The sequence below is a fragment of the Engystomops pustulosus genome, chromosome 7 (assembly GCF_040894005.1).
Source record: "Engystomops pustulosus chromosome 7, aEngPut4.maternal, whole genome shotgun sequence".
NCBI classification, from domain to species: domain Eukaryota; kingdom Metazoa; phylum Chordata; class Amphibia; order Anura; family Leptodactylidae; genus Engystomops; species Engystomops pustulosus.
The window spans coordinates 124526949-124552089 of NC_092417.1; the positions used below are offsets into that span (position 1 = coordinate 124526949).

General features: G+C 40.9%; 1 protein-coding gene across 4 annotated transcripts in view; it reads left to right on the top strand.

Moving 5' to 3' along the window:
• The first annotated feature begins 12765 nt into the window (after positions 1-12765).
• The window catches only part of SMPD3 (sphingomyelin phosphodiesterase 3), a 392437-nt gene continuing 380061 nt past the window's right edge, over positions 12766-25141 (top strand). For 3 of the 4 annotated variants that reach the window (XM_072117748.1, XM_072117749.1, XM_072117746.1), the window contains exon 1: positions 12767-12927. The gene's annotated coding sequence lies outside the window, so the exon portion shown is untranslated. Of the gene's footprint in view, positions 12928-25141 lie in introns of all 4 variants that reach the window. The other variant, XM_072117750.1, reaches the window with a different exon arrangement.

Sequence of the window (25141 nt, forward strand, 5' to 3'; positions counted from 1 at the left end):
TCTCCTGTGGCTCGGCACGCATATCCCCACCTCCTAGGACGCGCTCTCGCCGGCTTTGTAAAATTTGGAGGGCAAGTGCGCCGCTGATTTGGCGCTGGTTGGCTCCCAATTCTGTTAAATTACCAGTCCCTTCCTGTATTCCTTGCCTTGTTTCCAGTTGTGACCTCGATTCTGTTCCTGACTTTGCTCCTGTGCTGCCTGTCCTGACCATCTGCTATGTCCCTGACTCTGATCATGCTTCTGCCTCACGACTTTGTACTACGCCTTGGCCGCCACCACGGACAAAGTCGCACCTGTGAAGCGAACTGGTGGTACCACACCGCAACAAGTCCAACCCACTTTGCAGCGGGCTCTTGTGAAAACCGGGTGCCACTTAGACTCTGCTCCTAGGTGTCGGCTTAAGTCATAGTATCATAGTACATAAGCCTGGAAAAAGATGCAAGTCCATCAAGTCAATCCTTTAAGAATTAAATAAATGTTTTATCCCCATAACCCGTGATATTTTTTCTCTCCAAAAAGTCATCCAGGCCACTTTTGAACATGTACATAGAGTCCGCTATAACAACCTCCTCCTGCAGATAGTCCCATAGTCTTACTGCTCTTACAGTAAAGAACCTTTGTCTATGTTGAGGGCAAAACCGCCTCTCCTCTAGGCGTAGAGGATGCCCCCTTGTCCTGGTCACAGGACTAGGTATAAAATGTTCTTTAGAGAGATCCTTGTACTCTCCGTTCAGGTATTTGTACATTTTAATGAGGTCTCCCCTCAGTCGTCTTTTTTCTAAACTGAATAATCCCAAATTTTGTATTCTAGTCCCCCCATTCCCCTAATAATTTTGGTTGCTCTCCTCTGTACCCGTTCCAGTTCTACTATGTCCTTTTTATACACTAGTGCCCAAAACTGTACACAATATTCCATGTGTGGTCTGACCAGGGATTTATATAAGGGCAAAACTATGTCTTTATTATAAAAATCAATTCCTCTCTTGATACATACCATGATTTTACAATGCCTTAGCAGCAGCCGCCTGGCTCTGGTCACTAAAATTAAGTTTACCTTCCACTAATACCCCCAAGTCCTTTTCAGCTTCAGTTTTACCGAGTGATTGACTGTTTATAACATAATCATACATTTTGGTTTCCATGGCCTAAGTACATAACTTTACATTCATCTACATTAAACCTCACCAGCTATTTCTCTGCCCACTCCTCAAGCTTTCACAAATCCCTCTGTAATGCTGATCTATCGACTTCAGTATTTATTACTTTACACAGCTTAGTATCATCTGCAAATATTGAAACTTGACTGTGTAAACCAACTACAAGGTCATTAATAAAAAAATTTAAAAGAAGTGGCCCCAATACTGACCCCTGTGGCACTCCACTAGTAACGTCCACCCAATCTGAGAATGTACTATTAATGACGACCTTCTGTTTTCAATCACTAAGCCAATTACTTACTCAGATACACTGATTTTCCCCTAGTCCCATCAGTCTCATTTTATGTACCAACCTTTGATGCGGTTGTCAAATGTAGTGTCAAATGCCTCTGAAAAGTCAAGATATACAACATCCACAACGTCCCCCAGATCCAGTCTGGAACTTACTTCCTCGTAGAAGCCAATCAGATTAGTCTGACAGGACCGATCTCTCATAAACCCATGCTGACGCTGGCTTATAACATTATGTACAGTGAGATACTCAAGGACAGCAGCATCTCTAACAAACCCCTCAAATATTTTCCCCACCACAGAAGTTAGACTCACAGGTCTGTAGTATCCAGGATATATTGGTACCACATTTGCTATGTACCAGTCTTGTGGAACATAACCAGTCCTCAGGGAATCTTCAAATATTAAAAATAACGGTCTGTCTATCACAGTACATAGTTCATGCAGAACCTGGGGGGGGGGAAGGGGGAGTATGCCATCTGGCCTTGGTGATTTATCTTTCTTAGTGGTTGCAAGGCAGTGCCGAACCTCTTCCTGGGTTAAACTGTTGACATTCCTACATCATTCCTCATTGTGTCTTCCACCAGGGGATTTTCCTGGGGAAAGACAGCAGAGAAGGCGACATTCAGTAAATTTGCCCTTTCCTCATCTCCTTCCACCATGAACCCCATGTTATTCCTCAGAGGGCCCACACTCTCGTTTTTAGTTTCTTATCATTTATATACTTGAAAAATAATTTGGGATTCTTTTTGCTCTCCCTGGCAATATATTTTTCTCAGTCTCTATTTTTGCAGCCTATAAGGTCTTCCCCTAGTTGCTGAAAATTTGCCCTCCTGAAGTGTTGGTTGCCCCTCCACTAACGCTTTTAATAAAACTTAATACAAAATCAATGATATCATGATCACCATTGCCCAGGTTCCCCAGCCTCTCAGGTCTGTTGGTTAGGATAAGGTCCAGCAGTGCCCAGCCCCCCCCCCCCCCCTCTTGTTGGCTCCAGGACTAGTTGTGACAGGTAATTGTCTTTTGTGAATTGTTGAGGCAAGAATTCACATATAAACAAACCCCTCCCTCTTTTTTATTTACACAATCATTTCTAAAAAGGCTATAATCGTCTATAGTAACAGCCCAGTCATAGCTACTGTCCACCAATGTCTCGCTGATACCCACTATATCATATTTGTGCTCCAACATTACCCCCTTAACGCCGAAGCCACTTTTCATCTTCTTGACACGGCCCATTTTTTCAAATCTGTCCTGTGTCACTATAAGTGGTTATAACTTTGGAACGCTTTAACATATCCAAGTGATTTTGAAATTGTTTTCTCATGACACATTGTACTTCATGTTAGTTAAAAATTATGGTGGTATGTTTTGCATTTATTTATGAGAAAATCAGATATTTGGTGAAAATTTGAAAAAATTCTCAATTTTCAAAATTCTAAATGTTCTAGTTTTTCCACACATGAGTCATAACACCAAAAAACGTACATTCACCGAATGTCTACTTTATGCCTCTGTGGTTTTTTATACATACTATCATTTTTGTAAGATGTTAAGGGGCTTTGAACGTCAGGTGCAATTTTTCACATTTTCATAAAAATAGCAAAATCCTGCTATTGAGGATTTAAAAGTAAAACCCCATAAATCACTCCATTAAAGAAACTACACCCCTCAACGTACGTAAAACAACTTGTATGAAGTTTGTTAACCCTTTAATTGGTTTACAGGGGTTAAAACAAAATCCGATGCAATTTTGAAATTAAATTTTTTTTGGCTAAATGAATGTGTTTTTCATAAAATGTACAAATTCTCAGTGGATAAAATACCAAAACGCTCCGCAAAATTTGATACCCAATCTCTCCCGTGTATAACAATACCCCATATGTGGTGGTAACCTGCTGTATGGGCACACGCCAGGGCATTGAGGGGGGAGCTGCGCCATTCAGAGCAGATTATGCATTGTCACTTTATAATGGCTATACAATCTTTATTTTTTTGGCAATTTGGACATATAAGGGCTTATTTTTTGCGACATGAGATGCACTTTACAAATACTTCATTTTAGTGGGTCTGTAGCTTTTTGATGAAATTTTATTAACTCTTTAATGTATGGAGAGAAAAAAATTGTCAATTTTGGGTTTCTTTTTTTTTGTTTCTTTTTGGGTTCGTACAACATACACTAAAATACTATATTATCTTTATTCTATAGATCACTACGATTACGGTGATACCTCATTTATATATTTTTTAATATATTTTTACAATTTTACTGGAAAAAACGAATATAAAGAAAATCTCATTTGTTTTTGCATCACCATATTTTCGGAGATATAACTTTAATATTTTTTGGTTGACAGAGCTGGTTTAGGGCTAATTTTTTACGTGTTAAGTTGTCCTTTTCAAAGGTAACATTTTGTTGCACAAGTGAAGGGATTTTATTAAAAAATGTACAATTTTTGCGAGTTTTTCGGGTTTTGTTTTTACGGCGTTCACCGTACGGGTCCAATAATGTTTCTGATTTATTGTACAGATTGTTACGGACACGGCGATACCAAAAATGTGGGGGGTTTGGTGATTTTCAGGTTTTTTTTACTTTATTAGATGTGTATAGGGAATGTTTGTGTTTAGGGGACTTTAACTTTATGTAATTAATTTTTTTTTATTAAAAAGTGTGTTTTATTAGTGGTTTTAACTTTTTTTCTTTACTTTTACAGGTTGACTGGAACAGATGTATTACACTGTATTATGTGACACACTGAGCATGCTGCGCCTTATGGCAGGACCCGGGTCTGGAAGAGGATCGCTCAGCCACGGGATACTGACAGATCCCGGGGCTGCGATCGGAGCCACGGATCCCCCCCCCCCCGGGTAAGCGCCGCGGGGGGTCCGATTCCCTTTAAATGTTGACGTTAGGTGTTAACAATGAAAATCTACACTGTCTAGCCCCACCACAGGGTTTGAATGAAGAATTTCTCTTTTCAGGTTTCTATAAACAGAGATGAATATAGGTTCATCCACAGTGGTCACACTCCCAATATAAGTTTAGGTAGGTATTGCTATATGTTTTACCTTATTTTTCATATATAATCACATATTTATTCTTCTTGATTTCACTTCCCTCTTACTTTCACTTTCTAGATCTTTTTATGATCACTCTTATCATTTATTTATTTCACCATCTTCAAGGCTTTTTGCTTCATTTCACTTTATAAATATAATTTCACAGTGTCACTGGTTTCGGGCTGATTTAGGCCCCTTGTAGTTTGGGCCCTTCTGACCCCTTTTTTTTCCCTACACCTCGCAATATTGCAATCCTTTTGACGGAAATTACAGTATTTTTCGGACTATAAGGCACACCGGAGTATAAGGCGCACCATCAATAAATGCCTTCTCAAACGTCTAGGTTCATATATAAGGCACACCGGATTATAAGACGCACTTGATTATAAGGATGAATGACCAGCAGGTGGTGGACCTGTGCACAGTTCAAGGCAGCTGTTGTCTGTAAGTACTGTTCATATATAAGGCGCACTGGACTATAAGGTGCACCTTTGATTTATGAGAAAATCTAAGGATTTTTTGTGCGCCTTATAGTCTGAAAAATATGGTATATATGTTAAAGATCTATAATTTTACATTTAGTGGGACTACCTGTTGTTAACATGGCGGTAGATAAGTCGATGTACCTTCTAATCATCCTTGGAACCATTGTCCTGAATCGTGAACGGTCCTCTGTACCTTCTAATCATTCTTGGAACCAGTGTCCTGAATCGTGAATGGTCCACTGTAATCCCCCAAAATGGCGACACGAGCCAACATATCTCTAAACCTGAATTGAAAAATTAAAAATGAAAGAAAGGAAAGAAAAGAGGGGAAAAAAGAAAAAATGGATTGTCCTTCCTTGATGGGTATCCAGCCTTTGGAATTCAAATAGCCCTCTGGCTTTCCTCTTGCTGTTGGAGAATTTGGAACTTATGAGAGCTTATTATTCATAGACTTTGGACCTTACTAGTTACTACTTAATGTCAGACAGGACAAATGTTGTTTAAAAGTGTTATGTTGCTCACCTAGATTAGGGCAACCACCCTGTCAGTTTCATAAGCCTCATACTTTTCTCTATTTTTCTGATTTGTTGGTGTCGCCAAAAAAACATTTTTATAAATATATATCGTTAATGAGTAACTTTCGAAAAATACTTGCGTCCACATGGTGACATCTACTTCTTTCAGTTTTACCTCTTTGTCGGCTACTAGCATGTTTTTGTACCTTATCACCCCGGCCGGGGATGCGCAGGCGTTATAAGACACTGGTACTTTAAATACAGTGTACTGTTCTCATAAGAAAACTCTTTTGTTTGGGATTACCATGTGATCCTACTATTGTTCTATTGTGGAACACTGCCCTAAACTGCGTGAGCGCATCAACTTTTTACTGGCACTGCTCTACATGGCTTGGGTCGTTACTAGGTTACCATTGAATCTCGGCACCTCGGGGCCAGCGCAGGCGTACTAGTGTTCTACAATACTATACATTATATTACATGTTTTAGATGGATTTGAATTGAATAAAGTTTGAATCTTTTAACCTTTATTTTTGTTACATTAGAGCATTTTTTGGTTCATACCTCTTTTCTTGTTGGTTCAGTGTTAGGGGTTAGCACCCGGGATCGGAGAAATCTCCGATCGCGGCTGTTAGAGGCAATATATAGCTGTTAGAGGTAATATATAGCCGACACCCGCAGCTTGTAACGGAGCCGGCGGCAAAAGCATGATGTAGTATTACTGCATATTGCGGAAACGCACGTTCCGCCATGCAGTAATGCTACGTCAAATGTCGGGAAGGGGTTAAAGTTTTTGCTCAATTTTATGTTTACAAAACCAAATTATCAACACAGAACGCAAATCCGGCAGTGATTCCGCACCGCTTTTTCTCAATCGAACCCACTCCATAAACTACATCTGAATCCAAAAAAGCACTAGAGTGAAAAATGGTTCCTACCAATCAAGTCTCACAAAAATTTATCTTAAAATATTCAATTTTTTATTGAAAAATATTTAAAACAGACAAATAATTTACAACATTTTGTGAATATCTGCAGATTATTAGTTTAAATTGTTCCTGAAGGTCCAAAAAAAAATTATATCCATCACTACAATGCCAGTATTTGTAATTACATGAGACACATATCTATGTATGTAATGTATTGGCTGCCAGTCTTAAGTCAGATGCAAAGAGTGCTAATATCAATTATTGCTTAGCCAGAGTAACAAAAAGTGCTCATGTAAAAAAAGGGATTCTATATATATCAGTGGGTATGGTAAAGGTGCAAAATTGCAATAATTATGTATCCAAAGAAGGGATCAGGTGTACAATCACTTACCCATGATATATGGGCCTGTGTAGGTGTGTGTGTAATCCCTCACTTTTTATGGGGACAGGGTGTCACGTGGGGGAGAGTGGGAATGCCCGCCTTATCGGCCGGAACCAGACGCACGGAGATAACCACACCCACGACCGCGTCATCGTGGGGGCGGAGTCACCGGCGTCACATGATCCAGCCGGATGCGGACATCACTCACATCTCCCGACCTGCCTCCTGGTACCACCCCCACATCAGTGACGAGCGCAATCGCGAGTCTGGGAACATGTTACCCAGACATCGCGAAGCGCCGCCACGGACCGGAGGGCAGAAGAACAGGAGACCAGGTCTGGTGCACTCTGTATTTAAATAATTTCTGTGTGGAAGAATGAGTGTGGGGAAGGAGGAGGAGCCCTATAAAGACAAGGGGAAACCAAATGCATCAACTAGGAGAAAAGAGAGGGGAAAGTTTAAAATATATCCAAATTTTCTATGGAATTCTAAATAGAGAATAAAAAAGAAAAATATACAATATAAAAAATATATATGAAAAAGTGACCGTGCCTAATTTAACCTAACTGAAATGAAGTGCAGTAAGTGTAGATTATTAAATTGTAAGCTGTGATTCACAGCTAAAGTTGAAAATTTGTGAACCTAATGATGAGGTCAATAAAGTGCCTAGTGCATAATGTGTAATCTGGTAAACATTAAACACAACAATGACAAGAATTCAAATTAGTGAACAAAATTTCATTTAAATATACAATTATGACATTCCGTGTTGTGTAGGGTGGCCCCCTGTACACATATATGCTTACACATATATATATTATGGTCGACCACCGACCCAGCAAAAAACAGCTCTAAGGCATGTATGTGCGAAACCAAAAAATCTTTTGTGCAAAAATACAAAAATACATGAAAAGTGCATGTGCAAAAAAGTGCAATGACGTGCCTATATTTTTACTTATACATTTTTAGTAAGATACCACTCATACTGCCACTCATACTACCACTCATACCTTAACATGACCCTATATCTTAAAATTAGTTTATAAATTCAGTTAGTTCATAGGGTCATAAACGAACAGAAAAAAGACTAACAATTTGCCATATATAATGCAGAGTGAAAGGTGTTAGGACGGATATTGGTACATCCCAGGTTATTGACACCCAAAAAGTCCGTGATTATGTGAGAAGGTTTTTTCCACTTCCTCCTCTGTTCCACCAACGTTCATCAAATGTCAATTCTTCCACAACTAGATCGCCACACAAACGACACAGGTAGGTATGTCTTGATGGTGTTTTCATCTTTCTACAAAAAAGATTTCCAAAATGTTTTTAAAATTAGTATTTATATAAAAACACACATAAAGATAAAACCAGAAAAGACAAGCGTAGGAGGAGTTTCAATGATCAATATACCATAGTTGGAATTCTAAAAAGCATATGATGGAACAGGACAATCCCGGATGCAGCACCCGAGACAAAACGGCAATGCTCAACCCTATGCCTCATAAAAATGGGGAAAATGTTAATGCCTCATTCAGGCCTTTTGGGATCTTTGTATCTAGGAGTACAATCCAGTTACATTCTCTCTGTGCAAGCAATTTTTTAGTGTCGCCGCCTCTAATACCCATGTGGATCATCTCGATCCCGCGGACTTGAAAAGACCGGGGGTCACAGTTATGGTGTAATTTAAAATGACGGGGTATTGTCTTTAATTGACTTAACTCCAATGGGGTCATGGTTTTTTGGGCTTTCATTATGTCCCTCACATGTTCTCTTGTGCGAACACGTAGTTCCCTAGTAGTCAGCCCTATGTATATTAAAGGGCAGCTACATGTTGCATAGTAGACCACATTTGTACTGCTGCATGAAATGTATTCTCTGATTTTAAAGGTTCTATTCCCATCTGAGGAAGTGAACTCCTGTGTTCTGAGGATGTTTCTGCAGGACCGACAATCTCCGCAGGGGAAACACCCCTGTCTCTTATTTCCCTCCCCAAAGGGTCTTTCAATCTTTGGCGTATAGTGACTCCTCACTAGTAGATCTTTCAAGTTTCTGCTACGTCTGGCAGTCAGGGCAGGTCTATCTTGGAGGGCCTCTCTCAATGTGGTGTCAGTCTGCAGTATTGGCCAATATTTTGCCAGAATTGATCTTATCTCTGGCCATTTCTCATTATATGTTGCAATAAATCGAACACAGTTGTCTTCAGTCGATTTCTTCTGTTTCTGTGCAGAACTAGACATCAATAAATCACATCTTGATTGTCGTCTTGCCCTATTAAGTCCTTCTTTGATACACCTGTTGCTGTATCCTCTGTCCCTAAATCTGTCTGTTAGGTCACGGGACTGCTGCCCGAAATCTGTCTCTGATGAGCAGATTTGGCCTATTGGGATTGCCCTTATCGTGGATGGTGGATGGGCAGATGAAGCATGCAACAGTGAGTTCACCGCTGTAGATTTCCTATACATATCTGTCTGCAGAGTATCATTGGGACCCACCTTGATCTGTATGTCCAGAAAGTCCACCTCTGTTCGGCTGTATTTGTACGTGAGTTTTATGTTAAATTTGTTCCGGTTCAGTTGCTGCATAAATCGAGCCAGATCTTCCTCAGTCCCCTGCCATATAAATAGAACATCATCAATATAGCGCAGCCAGCACTGCACATGGTGGGCCAGCTGCACTCCGTCGTCGCCGAAAATCCCCCTCTCCCAGAAACCCAGGAAGAGGTTGGCGTACGACGGAGCGCACGCCGCCCCCATGGCAGTGCCGCGTTGCTGTAAATAAAATATGTCTTTAAAGACAAAAAAATTATGTGTCAGGACAAAGGTCAAAAGTTCCATTAACAAGTCTGCCAGGGGTTGTCCTATGGAACTAGAATTTAGGAAGAACTGTGCAGCGTTTAGGCCATCCTCATGGCCAATGCAGGTGTATAATGACTCTACGTCAGCCGTGACTAACCACATGTCTGGATCTATTGAAATCCCGTTAATCCTAGTCAGGACATCCATGCTGTCCCGTACGTAGGAAGGGAGACATTCGACTAATGGCTTTAGATAAAGGTCAATGAACTTACAACAGGGGTCACACATACCACCCAACCCAGAGACAATCGGGCGTCCCGGAGGATCAACGGGGTCCTTGTGTATCTTAGGAAGTAAGTATAGGGTCGGGATTTTCGGATCGTCCACTTTTAAACCATTAAAGACCTTCTTTGGGATCACTCCATTTTCCAGTGCGGTGTCCAAGAGGGAGATAAGTTGTCGATTAAATGTATGTATTGGGTTATGGGGCAGTTTGGAATAGGTCTGTTTGTCCCTCAATTGTCTGTAGACCTCTTTTTCATATTTTAATTTCGGCCAAATTACCACGTTTCCCCCCTTGTCCGCCGCTTTAAAACGACGTCGTCCCAAGTTTGTAATTCATTTAACGCTTTTCGTTCTTTCTTAGTCAGGTTGTCATAGACAACCTTTCCTTGCAGTTGTTTGAATTCTTCTGCTACCAATCGAGTGAAAACTTCCACCGATGGGCATGTAGACAGGGGGGGGAAATAAGTGGATCTCGGCATTATTGTTAAAGGGAACTTACCTTGTGATTGTATCGTTTGTTCCTGTAATAAGTCTTCAAGAGCTTGGAGCGCTTCCTGCTCACTGTGTTCGCTCAGTTGTGACGTCAACTCGTTTTTACTATAAATTTTCTTTAGAAGGAGTTTTCGGGAAAATAAATGTAGATCTTTTAATGCTGAAAAAAAGTTAAAGCCATTAGTGGGGGAAAATGTTAGTCCTCTACTTAGTACCCTATATTGGGCATCCGATAATGCGTGAGTTGATAGGTTAATCACCTGTAACTGATTTTTTGCCTTTTTTTCATGTTGGTAATGTGCATTCCATTTTCTCTTTCCATTAGACAACTGACTAGGGACATCTGTGTTGTGCCCACCTTGAGAGTTGTTCTTCTTGAGTGTCTGATTTTTTTCTTGATTCAAAGTTCTCAATCTCTGATGTTCGTCATTTGTACTCTGTGATGCAGTGGACCGAGATCGTGATCTAGATCCAGACCTAAATCTATTCCTGCCCCTTGTTTGTGTCCATTTATAAACCCGACCTTGCTGGTAATCATTTATGTCGCGTTTGAAATTTGTCAGATTTCACTTGACAGACTTCTTTTTCCCATCTCGCATATTCTGTATCTAATTCTTGGTTGAATTTTTCCAGTATGTCTGGAGATAATTTTTGTTGCATGTTCGTTTGGAGTGATTCAATTTCAGACTCCATTTCTCCTAACATTTCCTCGTTCATCTGTATCAGCAATTGCATATATCCCCTAGCACATTTATTAGACAAATCCTCCCATTTTGTTTTCCAAATTTGATCTTCTACTTCGAACGAGGGAAAGACCTGTATCCTCAAGCCCCTAGGGATCAGATTACCACTCAGGTACCTCTCCAGGAAAGCCCTGTTCCACCAAAGTCGCATACGTCTATTCAGAAGGTTTTTTAATTTATTCATATTCTCCTTAACCTCACCACCACTTGAATTTAAAACCAAACTGGACCCATCAGAGAACATCGCATCCAATTGTTTGGCCCATGACTGATCACGAGCTCTAAAATCCATGCTGTGTTTAGAGGCTGTGAAGACACAGAAAAATAGTACACAAAACCAAATTATCAACACAGAACGCAAATCCGGCAGTGATTCCGCACCGCTTTTTCTCAATCGAACCCACTCCATAAACTACATCTCAATCCAAAAAAGCACAAGAGTGAAAACTGGTTCCTACCAATCAAGTCTCACAAAAATTTATCTTAAAATATTCAATTTTTTATTGAAAAATATTTAAAACAGACAAATAATTTACAACATTTTGTGAATATCTGCAGATTATTAGTTTAAATTGTTCCTGAAGGTCCAAAAAAAAAATTATATCCATCACTACAATGCAATTTTATGTTTGTCACATCAGGCGACATTTAACACTGCAAGCACACCGGACTATAAATCAAACTGGTGGAACCCTGACAGTCTAACACATAGACATCTGCTTAAAATCCTACCTAATGCTTAATCTCCCCCTATGTGTCAATTAGTTAGTACAATGTCAGAAGCTAGATGAAAGTGTATATACACCTGTACTCTGATAATCTAACCACATTGTCACCCCACAGAACTAGATGGATAATAATGTGTCTGCTTAGTGAGGCCCCGCCCACACCCTGGGATTTAACACTAAGCTGCATAGAGAGTGAAACATCAATAAAACTGAGTAAATTGTAAAGTAAGGGGTTAAAATGATCACTAGGGGATTGAGATGTGAGAATTTTCTTTCGTGGGAAAACCTTAAATACAAGTACTTTACCTAGCTCATTATGGAGAAGACAACTGCCCTGTTATTGCCACCACTTTGGAGCCCTTTAGCTCTTCAAAGCCCCATCGAACAGCCAAATGTGGTTGTTAAAATGCAGGTCCCATTAACTTCAATGTGGTTCATGTTTGGCTCAAAGTTCTGCCTGAAGTCCAGGCCCCGAACCAAATTCTGTCACGAAATTCGGACCCACCAAAACCAAATTTCAACCAACCAGCATGCAGCAACTTGTGTTTCTTTGTTTTGTTCTTGCACCTTGATGATATCCAGCTTGGTGTTAACAGCTATTTCAATCCAGTTTATTGTTATGGATTCTAGGAATATAGTAGTCTTGCAGGCGTCTTTCTTAAATTGATACACAGCAAGGATAACCAGTTTTCATATTGTGTCAATTTCTGACTGCAGCTTTTACAACATAGACAGTTCTGCCTTATCTGGATTTAATCCTTTCACTCTTTGTGGAGGCGCTCTGGTTGTTACAGGAAGAGCTGTTCTCAGCAGCAGGTGCTGAGGAGAGAGGGAGAGAGAGAGAGAGAGAGAGGAGGGGGGTTGGGAGTAACAGAGGGAGGGTGGAAGAGACTGGAGAAGAGGGGAGGGAGCAAAGCAGAGGAAGGGAGACGGTGACAGAAAAGAGACACACAGGAGAGAACCAGGGGTAAGGGGAGAGAGGGAGAGAGACAGTCAGAAGTGAAGAAGCCAAGGAGGGGACCACAGGGACCTGTCTTCCCTGTTATCCTGGACATTTTACAGGTAAGACCAGTTCCCTTGAGAAATATGAATATTGCTCTGGACTGTTCTGGGTCTGCCACATCAGGTAGTGTTATCCAGGGTTTGATATAACTCTGAATTTCCACCTCCCAATTTTCCTCCCTAACCCATGCTTAGCAAAGTCCTTTTCCGTAAGGCTTAGCATGAAGCTAAATCACCCCAAAGATTAGTTGGAGATTAAAACATTGAAGCCTTCTGGATCATACTCTATAAAATAATAAAATTCTGTATACAATTATATCATCATGCAATCCCATGCAGTAGGAGGGGATCTGCTTCTTGTGCAGGATTCAGTGCTTTGATCTATTCAGAGATGTGATTTGGAGGAGAGACAGATGGTGAGCACAGGATCTGCCTAGGAACATGAATCTAGGAATGAAAAATACCCCTGAGGCCATAAACATTTATTCTATAAGAAAGCATTGTAGTGTTATTAGCTTTATGGCTTTCCTTTATCGACCTAATGTATAAATGTAAAACAGTGAAACAGCCACCTCAGCTTGCGGTCTACTCACACTGTTATCGATAGGATAGTATTTTGCTTCATATATCATATCATGATACAGATTTACCACTCAAAGAAATGTGTGTATATATATATATATATATATATATATATATATATATTATACAAACACAACATAAACAATATTTGCCTTAATTCTTTTTTAAATTGGGATAACTGAAGTCAGTCTCCCAGGCTTTGGTCTTTCAGGAAGGAGAATGGGAGTGGCTGGGTGACTCTTTATTAAATGCTTCAGGTCTGATGCAGATGGCTGTTGATCTCTAAATATTATGTAGAAGGATCTGTTTACCACATAAGGCATGATAACAAAATGTTCTAGCAGTTAAAGGGATAATTGTTATAAAGCAGTTGGAAGACTGAAATATAAGAACAGGTGTTTGGATCCTTTGGTGTTCTATTTTGTGTATTATCACATAGGTGTTGGTTGTCAATTAGAAACATTAGAATTGTTGTTGTTAGAAACATCTCTGGAATGTATCAAATTTGATTAATAAATAAGTGTTCAATTAAAAGAAGAGAAACAATACAGTTTTTAAAGAAATATGTAACAATGTACTTCTATTCACTATCATATATGACAGCTGATCAAAGTTTTGTTTCTCATAGATCATGGATATATTTTTATGTGTTTCTCATGACATATAGTGTGAGGCATCAATAACGATTATATTCTGTGATCTAACCTGATCTGTGTGAGGACGTGTTTACAGTAAAGTGCCTTGGGTGTGGGAGGTATAAGTTTCTTCCCATGTATAATGGAGGCTGTCAGTGGCCTTCTGTAAAGCTGTGCTCATAACTGTATTTTCTTTATATGAAGTCAAGCATGATCGTACCGTGTGCTCCTGTAAATAATCCTGTCACATCCCCTGTCAGCAAAATGCAAAGAGGCTGGCTTCATACAGTGACTTGATGTGAGGTGCTTCAACTGCTGGCTGCTAAGGTGGTTACTGTAATTCTGAACCATATCTAAACAGTAATGTAAACATTTAAATCTATGGACAAACTGCAAGAAATGATTTGTCATTTTTTTTTAAAGATTTTAAAGGCTGGATAAGCTATTTTGAAAAATCTTGTAGATAGTACTCCTAAAGGAAAAGACATCCATTATCCCATTATCCCAGTGTATAGCATATCTTCCAATTGTCCCGGACTCCGTGGGACAGTACAGTTTTTTACCTCTGTTCGGTTGTCCCAGTTTGTCCTGAATATTCCCATTGTATGATGAACCAACCGGGGTTGTACCAATTCTGTGTCCAAACCCTGAGTCCTGCCTCCAACCTGTTCACAACACTGTGGCTACAGCAAAACAAGCAGGAAGGGTAAAGCATCCTCCTGCTATATCCACCACACAGCACAGCAGCAACCCTAGCACCTCCCCTAGTCCTAGTTTGACCCTGCCAGCATGCTGCTGACAGACAGAAGAAGACTATGATCACATGAGAACAGAGTCAGAAGAGTGTGACATATGATATTGGGCATAGTGCCAGCCAAAGAAGGTGGGCACACTTTACTAACATTTGGTTTACTTTTTTACCCAATTTTCTTTATCTTAGAAGACAAATATTTTTTGAAAAAGAAGCCCTATTACTACCATTGTGGTATAAACATATATCACGTGTTGATACAAATTGGGTTGTTTGCGTCATGCAGAACCTCTGCTGTTAGTACACAGAATAAACATAAGAGACAGGGAAAAAAACAGGGATTTTCCTGTTCAATAGAGAAACCGCCTATGTAAGCAAATCACACCGTGTCATTCCTATGTCCACTGTCTATAATGATCTCCCCAGCATATAATATAAACAAAAATAAACCATAAAAATAAACAAGGAAGAACTATAAGAAACATGCCCATCGATCTCTCCCTGAAGCAAAGGGATAAACAAGGGGTATAAAAAGAATTTGGATGTAGGAAGGCTGTCTCCAATAGAGTCCCAAGGGGAACAAATTTGCGTTTGCATATGTCTTATGTGAGAATAGAGATCTGATACAGAGGGGGATGTAGTGCGTCTCCTATACAGTGGAATCAAAGTTTTTGCTGTGCATAATATATGAAGGAATAACAATAAATGGAACAATAACAAGAAATGCAATCAGGTCTTTGGTCATACCCACTCCTAATACTGTTTCCAACACCAATCCAACAATCAAAAAAGGCTGTATAGCTGTACAATCCCAGAAAATATGGTATAAAGTGACCCCCGGGGCATCACATCTCTAATAAACATTGGGAAGGAGTGGGTTTATTTTATGTAGCAATGCAAGAGTGTGATGCCAGTGCATCAGAATCTTGTATTGGTTTACTTTGAATAGAGAGGACAATGAACCCTTCGGGGCCTTAACCTGTAAATTTTTTTAGGCTGACCTTGGGAGTGTCCTACCTAGTCCTCCCATTTGGAAATGTATGCATGAGCGCTTGAGAACACATGGCCATGAGTAAATTATATAGTTCCAAAATGAGCATGTTAGAGGCCGAACCCCGGAGACTAATGCATTAAAATTCTATAAGGGCTAGTATATTTGGGGAACCTAATATTGATAGGCAGATATTGATATGACCAGTGCAGTCCAAGAGGTTGGATGGTGGGAGGACACCATAGTGTTCTCGGAGGAATATGTCAAATACACCCAGTATATTTCATACTGGGGTAGATTTATAGACGACATCCTTATCCTATGGGAGGGAGGAAAGAATCTATTTGAGGAATTCGTCAACCACCTTAACTGCAACCAGATAGGGATGAGATTCACATCAGAAATCAATGAGAGTGAGATCTGTTTTCTGGACCTAACAATTAGCATTGATTCATTGAAATGCCTTAAAACAGACATATATCGTAAACCGACATCCACGAATAACTTTCTGCAATGGCAAAGCTGGCATCCGCAACCACTTTAGTCAGGCATCCCGATAGGACAGTACCTTAGGGCACGCAGAAACTGCTCAGACGAAATCTCCTTTAAAAAAGAATGTGACAACTTGTACCGTAGATTCAGGAGTCGGGGTTACCCCAAAAAATGCCTGTACAAAGCATATGCAAGAGCCAAAAACACTGACAGAGAAACTTTATTTTTTTAAAAAGTCCATCAACCCACCAAACAAATCATTAGGTGTATCGGCACATATGACGCATATGCCGAGACCATTAAGAACATCATGTCTCGCTATTGGCCAATACTAACTGCAGACCCAGACTTGGAAGAAAAATTAACAGCAAGACCTACCATCACATATCGCAGAGGTCCAAATCTGCGAAATCTACTAGTGCATAGTCACTTTAGAGAATCTTCAGAATCAGTCCAGAGATCAAGGAACACTGTACAAGGATCGTTCCCCTGTGGGACCTGCTCATTTTGCCCCTTAATGCTAAAAACCAAGACATATACAAATCCAGTGGATAACTCCACCTACACAATTAAATACCATCTTAACTGCAAAAGCACAGCAGTAATATACGTAGCACAATGTACTTGCCCACGATGGTACGTGGGCAAAACCATACAACAACTACACAGGAGGATCTCCAGTCACATAAGTTCCATCACTACAAGTAAGGACACCCCGATCTCCAAACATGTGAGATTACATCATGGAGGAGACACAAATGCCCTGCGTTTCTGGGCTATAGACCAGGTCCGATTGGGCCCTCGACAAGGAAATGTAGACCATAGACTTCTACAGTTAGAAGCCAGATGGATCCACCGCTTGAAATCCCTAAGCCCGTCGGGTCTAAACGAAGGTTTCAATTTTGCAGCGTTTCTCTAATGGGCTTTATACGTGCACCCATATTATCTTCTTCTATACCTAATAGGAAAAGAAGAACTGTTCATTTATTATTTACTCTTAAAACCTTGGTCACTAACCACCTTATGCACCTATCAAGAATCCTATACACCTCCCCCAATCACAAGTCTCTCCACTTGTCCAGAAATATATTCTCCCCTCCACCAATATCCCGATCCCACTCAAATTTTGAAAGGATATTCCACATCCACTTGCAACAACTAACTAACTGTAGGGCGTAGTCATCAGCTAATATTATAGTTATCCAGAGATTTATGCATTGCCAGCTATATGTGTAATACACTATACATCAGTAATACACATACTAAATCCCAGAGCACTACATCTATTGTCACTATACATCAGGCGCTCCATGTGACTATATTACTGTCACTGGCTCATATTCTGGATATGATATGTTAATGACAACCTTAACATCCTATATACATACATAACCAATGTCCAGTAACGAGCGTTATGGTATACTCACCTATTCCAACAGATATGCGCATCTTGTCTTTAATATGGTACAGCGATTGGAGAAGAAGTGCCTGGGCATGCGCAGTCGCTCCTATCGCCGAGTCCGCATCTCTCGTTCTGACATGCGCACGTCGGCTGAGGAGCGAGGGCGGCGCTCACTGGAACTGGTAAGGATCATCAACAGCTGTTTACTACTGCTCCGCCCCTTGCCTCCTAGCATTGGCGGACGCTTTGGCTCTGCCCGCCCCGGTTACATTACAATCCGATAGGGATAGAAGGCGGTGGCTACAAGCCACATCATTCATTGGACAAGGAACCTATTGGGGGAGTGGCTATGACCTTTATACATCCGGCACGATAGCGCCGCTGATCAGTATTAGCCCGACCCCTGATGAAGCCAGGTCACTGGTGAAACATGTCGGGGGGCTAATCTCTTCCTTTATTTTTATACTACTAGTGGGAGGTGTTACCTTTGTACTACCTGGCTGGTTAAGACTAGGGTTTTGCTGTGACAACCACAACAGGTTTCTGTACAAGGTTGGGATCGGTTCGATCCTTAACCACAGGAATCAATGCATGGGTTTAAATGATAATAACTCATAGCATTCAGGTTTGTATCATCGCAATATTAGCTAGCACTATCCACCAGCTACGAAACAGCAAACCTTATACTTAACACCTATACCGGTTAGGGTGTCTACCCTCTCCCCCTCATCCTACAGGGGGCCGTCTTTCCAGCCAATCTCTACGTTACTATTAGCCTCTAATACGATTTAACAAACACAGGACACCTCTCCTAGGACATCTGTGTTTTTAATATATATCTTTCTTGATTTGAACACTATAGTGGTTTTTATTTCTACAACCAATAAAAGCTAAGTTTTAGCTGATACTTTCTATTGTCAGGATATGGGCCCTCTTATGCCGCCCTAGGACGGTTTTTGTACTTACCTTATCAAAACACCCTGCCTGACAATTGGTCCAATCTTTCGTTAAAATTGTGTATAGGAGAGATACAACAGCTCCAGGCAGCCATGTTACAGCAGAACATGTCAGATTCATGTGTAGCTGATGTCTGTGTCTCTCACCTGTATATTAGGAGGATGCAGCATGTCAGCAGATGCAGCAAACACACCAGCAATGCTTTACTATACATTACACACAGACATGAGCAGGGGGAGGAGAGGGGAGGGGGAACAGGGGTGACATCACTGACTCTGACCATGTGACCAGCCTCATTTACATGATAAAAAATAGATGATTTTACAATGAATAATGTATGAAATAACTAGATAAAGGCTGGGATGGGATCCTTGTGAGCTTCTCCAACAGGTAGTAGTGACAGGACAAGTGACACAGACCTGATGGCAGGTGTCCTTTAAGTTACCTATTGCACTAGCGGCGCCGCCTGTGTCTCTTTCTATTTTTCTTATTGTCAAACAGACTAGGCTCATATGAAAAACAAACCAAGGTGGTGTGTAACACGGTTCATATAATCCACTACATCTCGTAGTGAGTAATCAATTTTTATTTTATAACATAATTGTACAACAGAACACCATAAAAACAGTTAAAAACACGTTCCCATCGACGTGTAAAATCAGGGTATGGTTCCGATACAACCAAAAAATACAACCCTTCCACACTCTCCCTTTACAAAATCGAGTGGCAAGTAGATGATTTACATAATGATAATCCCATGTTCAAATGTCAGTGGAAAATACATAGTTTGAATCCATAATAATGCCAAAGCTCAAATAGCCCAAAATTTGCAAACACTGACACTAAACAGACATAATATAATACATACTGACTTGCCAAAGAGAGTAGTGTGGGACTGAAATGCCCCACGCGTATCGCCACAAAAGTGGCTTCCTCAGGGGTACTGTGGTGTAACAATTGTGCATCCCATATATAGGGTCAGTAATTAGCGTTAACCTCCTAATCATGTAGCGTGCATACCTTGCGTTGTGTTCTTTGTCGCGGTCTCCGCGAACCTCCCGCGATGTTGGCGCGATCCCGCGCACGCGCGGACACCCCCGTGCCTCCACCTCCTATTCGGGGGGCCGCGCATGCGCAGGCCACGCCTCCACCACGGGAGTTGTGCCGCGGCCGTCGCTCAAAGAGTACAATATTGTACCGGTACATAGATGTATGCAAGGTCTGAATAGTTGTTAATTGTGCTGTGGAATGTAATTGATGATAGCAAGGGTACATTTAATAAGTACAATGCTGTAGAGTATAACATAATGATTTGGTAAATACATTTATGATCAATATAAATAAATTCTATATTAATTGAGAACAACATACAAATATATATTACATTAAAGTGATTAGTGCTATAAAGTTTAGTGCAGATTGTATTAAAAAGTGACAAGTGCTAAGAGTTATGTTGATTTTGTTGACAGGTAAGTTATACATATGTATAACTTACCTGTCAACGAAATCAACATAACTCTTAGCACTTGTCACTTTTTAATACAATCTGCACTAAACTTTATAGCACTAATCACTTTAATGTAATATATATTTGTATGTTGTTCTCAATTAATATAGAATTTATTTATATTGATCATAAATGTATTTACCAAATCATTATGTTATACTCTACAGCATTGTACTTATTAAATGTACCCTTGCTATCATCAATTACATTCCACAGCACAATTAACAACTATTCAGACCTTGCATACATCTATGTACCGGTACAATATTGTACTCTTTGAGCGACGGCCGCGGCACAACTCCCGTGGTGGAGGCGTGGCCTGCGCATGCGCGGCCCCCCGAATAGGAGGTGGAGGCACGGGGGTGTCCGCGCGTGCGCGGGATCGCGCCAACATCGCGGGAGGTTCGCGGAGACCGCGACAAAGAACACAATGCAAGGTATGCACGCTACATGATTAGGAGGTTAACGCTAATTACTGACCCTATATATGGGATGCACAATTGTTACACCACAGTACCCCTGAGGAAGCCACTTTTGTGGCGATACGCGTGGGGCATTTCAGTCCCACACTACTCTCTTTGGCAAGTCAGTATGTATTATATTATGTCTGTTTAGTGTCAGTGTTTGCAAATTTTGGGCTATTTGAGCTTTGGCATTATTATGGATTCAAACTATGTATTTTCCACTGACATTTGAACATGGGATTATCATTATGTAAATCATCTACTTGCCACTCGATTTTGTAAAGGGAGAGTGTGGAAGGGTTGTATTTTTTGGTTGTATCGGAACCATACCCTGATTTTACACGTCGATGGGAACGTGTTTTTAACTGTTTTTATGGTGTACAATTATGTTATAAAATAAAAATTGATTACTCACTACGAAATGTAGTGGATTATATGAACCGTGTTACACACCACCTTGGTTTGTTTTTCATATATGCTATATTTATGGTGTGGGTTCCTATCTATATGGACCAAATGATGGTACTTGCCATCTTGTAGAAACAGACTAGGCTCACACGCCACCTTGCAGGGCCCAGCCACCACTACATTAACTCAGCAGGCATTAAAGAAAATGTTTACTTGTTTATCTGTCAGTTGTGACGTGCACCTTGGGATTGCGCAGTGCACACCTTATTTAGTACACAACCTGTGCCTGCCAGGAAATGTAGTTGCAGGTAGGATATACATACTATGGGACCAGGGGCGATTCTAGCATATTTGCTGCCTGAGGCTAATATTAAAATGCTGCCCCCCCCCCCCCCCCGCCCCTGCTCCGTAAATGCTGAAAACTTTACTAACAATTAACATCCCTACAGAAAGGATCACTGACACTGTGTGACTGACTACAGGTTCTGAGAGTCATTAGTGGCATCTAGTACCTTATAGATGTTGTCTCCTCCATCAGTAGGACTTTATTCCGGGTTCTCCAATCCATGACGTATCATGGCTGAATTCACGGCCGGATATCTTCAGCTCTGTGCAGCACATCTCCACCCGGCGTCCCTAAAAATACCACTTACAGTATGAAGTATCCTGGATAACAACACTGGGCTCCGAAATAATGTATACCCCTCATAACACAACTGACCTCACTCTCCACACATATAAAACATCCCTTCATTATAATTATATATATATTGTACTGGAATTATAGCAGGCACAGCACATCAATATACAACACCCCTAATTTATTAATACGGACCCCCCCAAAATTTGTTTTACATGATGCAAAGTAATCTATTGTATCCTATAACTAATATATCCCACCCTGTTATTATGTTACATGTGATTTTATATAAAGTGCTACCCTGATTAATGTAAATATATAGCACCCCCTAATGAATACATATATATAATTTATTTTTATAGGCCCCCAAGTATAAACAGTATCAGGCCCCTATAAATATATACAGCCCCCCCCCCCCAGGAAAATAAGAATGTGGCCCCATATAAATATATACAGCCCCCCCCAGTATAATCATAATCTGCCCCCCCATATAAATATATACAGCCCCCCCCAGTATAATCATAATCTGCCCCCCATATAAATAAATACAGCCCCCCAGTATAATCATAATCTGCCCCCCCCCCCATATAAATACATACACCCCCCCCCCCCCAGAATAAACAGAATCTGGCCCAATTTAAACATATACAGCGACCCCAGAAAAAACAGAATCTGGCCCCCCATATAAACATATACGACCATGGTAATAAGAATTTGGCCCCTCATAAATATATACAGCCCTCCCAGGAAAAATGGGATCTGGCCCCTTATAAATATATACAGAGCCCCCCAGTAAAAAAGGAATCTGGCCTCATATAAGTATATATAGAAGCCCCCTCCCCCGTTACAGCAGTAAACGCCCCCTAATATATATATGGCCACATTTAATTAATAATTGGACAATAAAAATAATAAAACTCATACTTACCTCTGGGCAGGGTGCTCCCACGGCGCGCAGCTCCCATCTTCACGCGGCTCTTCTGGCAGCCGCGGCTCCGCTGAGTGACACAGGTGGCATGATGTCATCATCCCCCGCCTGTGTCACTGCACTGTACGGAGCAACGCCAGCAGCCGGAAAGGCGCTGCACCGCTCCACATGTAAATCGCACCTGTTTCTTAAAGAGACAGGTGTGATTTATCTGGATGGCGATTCAGGCGCCCACATAGGAGCAGCAAAATGCCACTCTTAAAGAGGTCCGCATTCTGCCGCCCGCACTCTGCCGCCCGTAGATGCGGCCCTGTAGGAGACAGCCATCACCATAAGATCGTTTTACCCCTTTGTGCACCATGATGTACTGTTATGTTGTGGTGTTTCAGTGGATGTGTGGAGAGAACTCAATGGGGCACATAAACTTACCCGGTCCCTGCGCGATCCACAATCCAGACAGTCCGACGAAGATGAACTCTGCCGCGATTCATGAAGATTGTGCGCCCGATTTCCTGCATGTGTTGCTTCCCTGATTAGGTCTGTCGGAGTTCACCTTCTTACTGGTGCATATAAGTGCATGGTTTGCGACACAAATTTAAATGTTAAATTCCGCACGTACTCCGAACCGTTGGATTGTCCGCCAGCCCTCCCCGGATTTGTGTTGTGTGAAAGCCTGCGCAATTGTGACGTAAAACAATCGCGTGTGACACAATCCCTGACGCGATCCACGAAAAGTCGGGAAAACCGACGAAAATGCGGCAGCGGGACCCTTAGTAAATAAACCCCAATGACTGCAGCTGTGCAGCTTACAGTGTTGCTGTTGGTGTTGCCATTTTAGATGGCTGATCAGTACCCAAGTGACATCAAAGGGTGCTGATCAGTTACAATGACAGCCTACAGGTTCATAAAATGACTATATACTGCAATAAAGAAGTATTGCAGTATATTGTTTGAGCAGTCAGACGCTCCAGAGTCAAAGTACCCCAGACAGCCTGAAATGGTTATTAAACAAAACTTTAAAATTAAAAAAAAAAAACAAGCCCTAAATCAGCTCTGCCAACCAAAAAATATAACAGTTATGTCTCCAAAAAGATGTCGATACAAAAATAATTGAGATTCTCTATATTAGTTTTTCTTCAATAAAGTTGTAAAAATATTTTTAAAAAACTATATAAATGAGGTATCAATGTAATCATAGTGATAATATGTTATTTTTATTGTATGGTGAATGGCCCCAAAAAATACAAAAGAAGGGAAATTGACGATTTTCTTTTCCTCCATGCTTTCAAGAGTTAATTTTAATAGGTCATTAGTAGAGATGAGCGAACATACTCGTCCGAGCTTAATGCTCGTTCGAGCATTAGCGTACTCGAAACTGCTCGTTGCTCGGACGAGTATTTCGCCAGCTCGAGAAAATGGCATCTCCCGCCGTTGTGATTTTTGGTGGCCAGAAACAGAGCCAATCACAAGCCAGGAGACTCTGCACTCCACCAAGCATGACGTGGTACCCTTACACGTCGATAGCAGTGGTTGGCTGGCCTGATCAGGTGACCCTGGAATAGACTAGCCCCTGCCCGCGCTGCGCTGATCATTCTCTGTCTGGATGCCGCTAGGGAGAGAGCTGCTGCTGGTCAGGGAAAGCGTTAGGGTGCTCTATTAGAATAGTGTTAGGCAGGAGTGATTCTACAAGAACCCAACAGCCCTTCTTAGGGCTACAATAACTTTATATTTTACTTTTTTTTGGTTTGCTTGTGGCTGGGCTTGCTGTCACTAGTAGTGCAGCTAGTACCATATTGTGAGTAATTTGCAGGGAGACTTGCGACCGTTGTGTTTAGCTCTTAGTGACACACATATCCACCTCAAACACCGAAGTGGGACAATTTATTAGGGGTTTGATTTGAATTAGGCACAGTCTGCTGATTTTTTTTTTTTTACGTTTATTTCTTTTTATAACTCAAAGTAATCTGGCAAAGCAGTGTGCTTTCAGTGTAGGCTAGAAAATAGCCATAGGAGAACCCCAACGGCTTACTTAGGCCTACAATTGCGTTATATTTTGCTTTTTTTGGTTTGCTTGTGGCTAGGCTTGCTGTCACTACCCTGTTTCCCATAAAATTAGACATCCCCGAAAGTAAGACCTAGTACAATTTTGTTCAGGCTTACAAATATAAGGCCTCCCCTGAAAATAAGACCTAGCGGCGGTCATTGCAGCAGCTCCCCCACGCCATACATTAGTCTTAGTAAATCTTTAAGATGCTGCAGAAGGTTGTGACATGGGCAAGAATTTATGGAAGTAAATCACTGGCTGTTGTGCTGCAAATGTGATACCAGCAGCTTCCAGGATAAGAAGGGTCATTTATGGAAAGTGTTTTTACTAAACATGAGAGATTGGGTCCAATGATTCTAATAGAAATGGAGTCACAAGAAAGACAGCAGGAAATTCAGAGTTTGGAGAGTCATAAGGATGTTGATTCTTTGTTCAACGATAAATTTACATTTTTGTTCATGGAAAAATAAGAC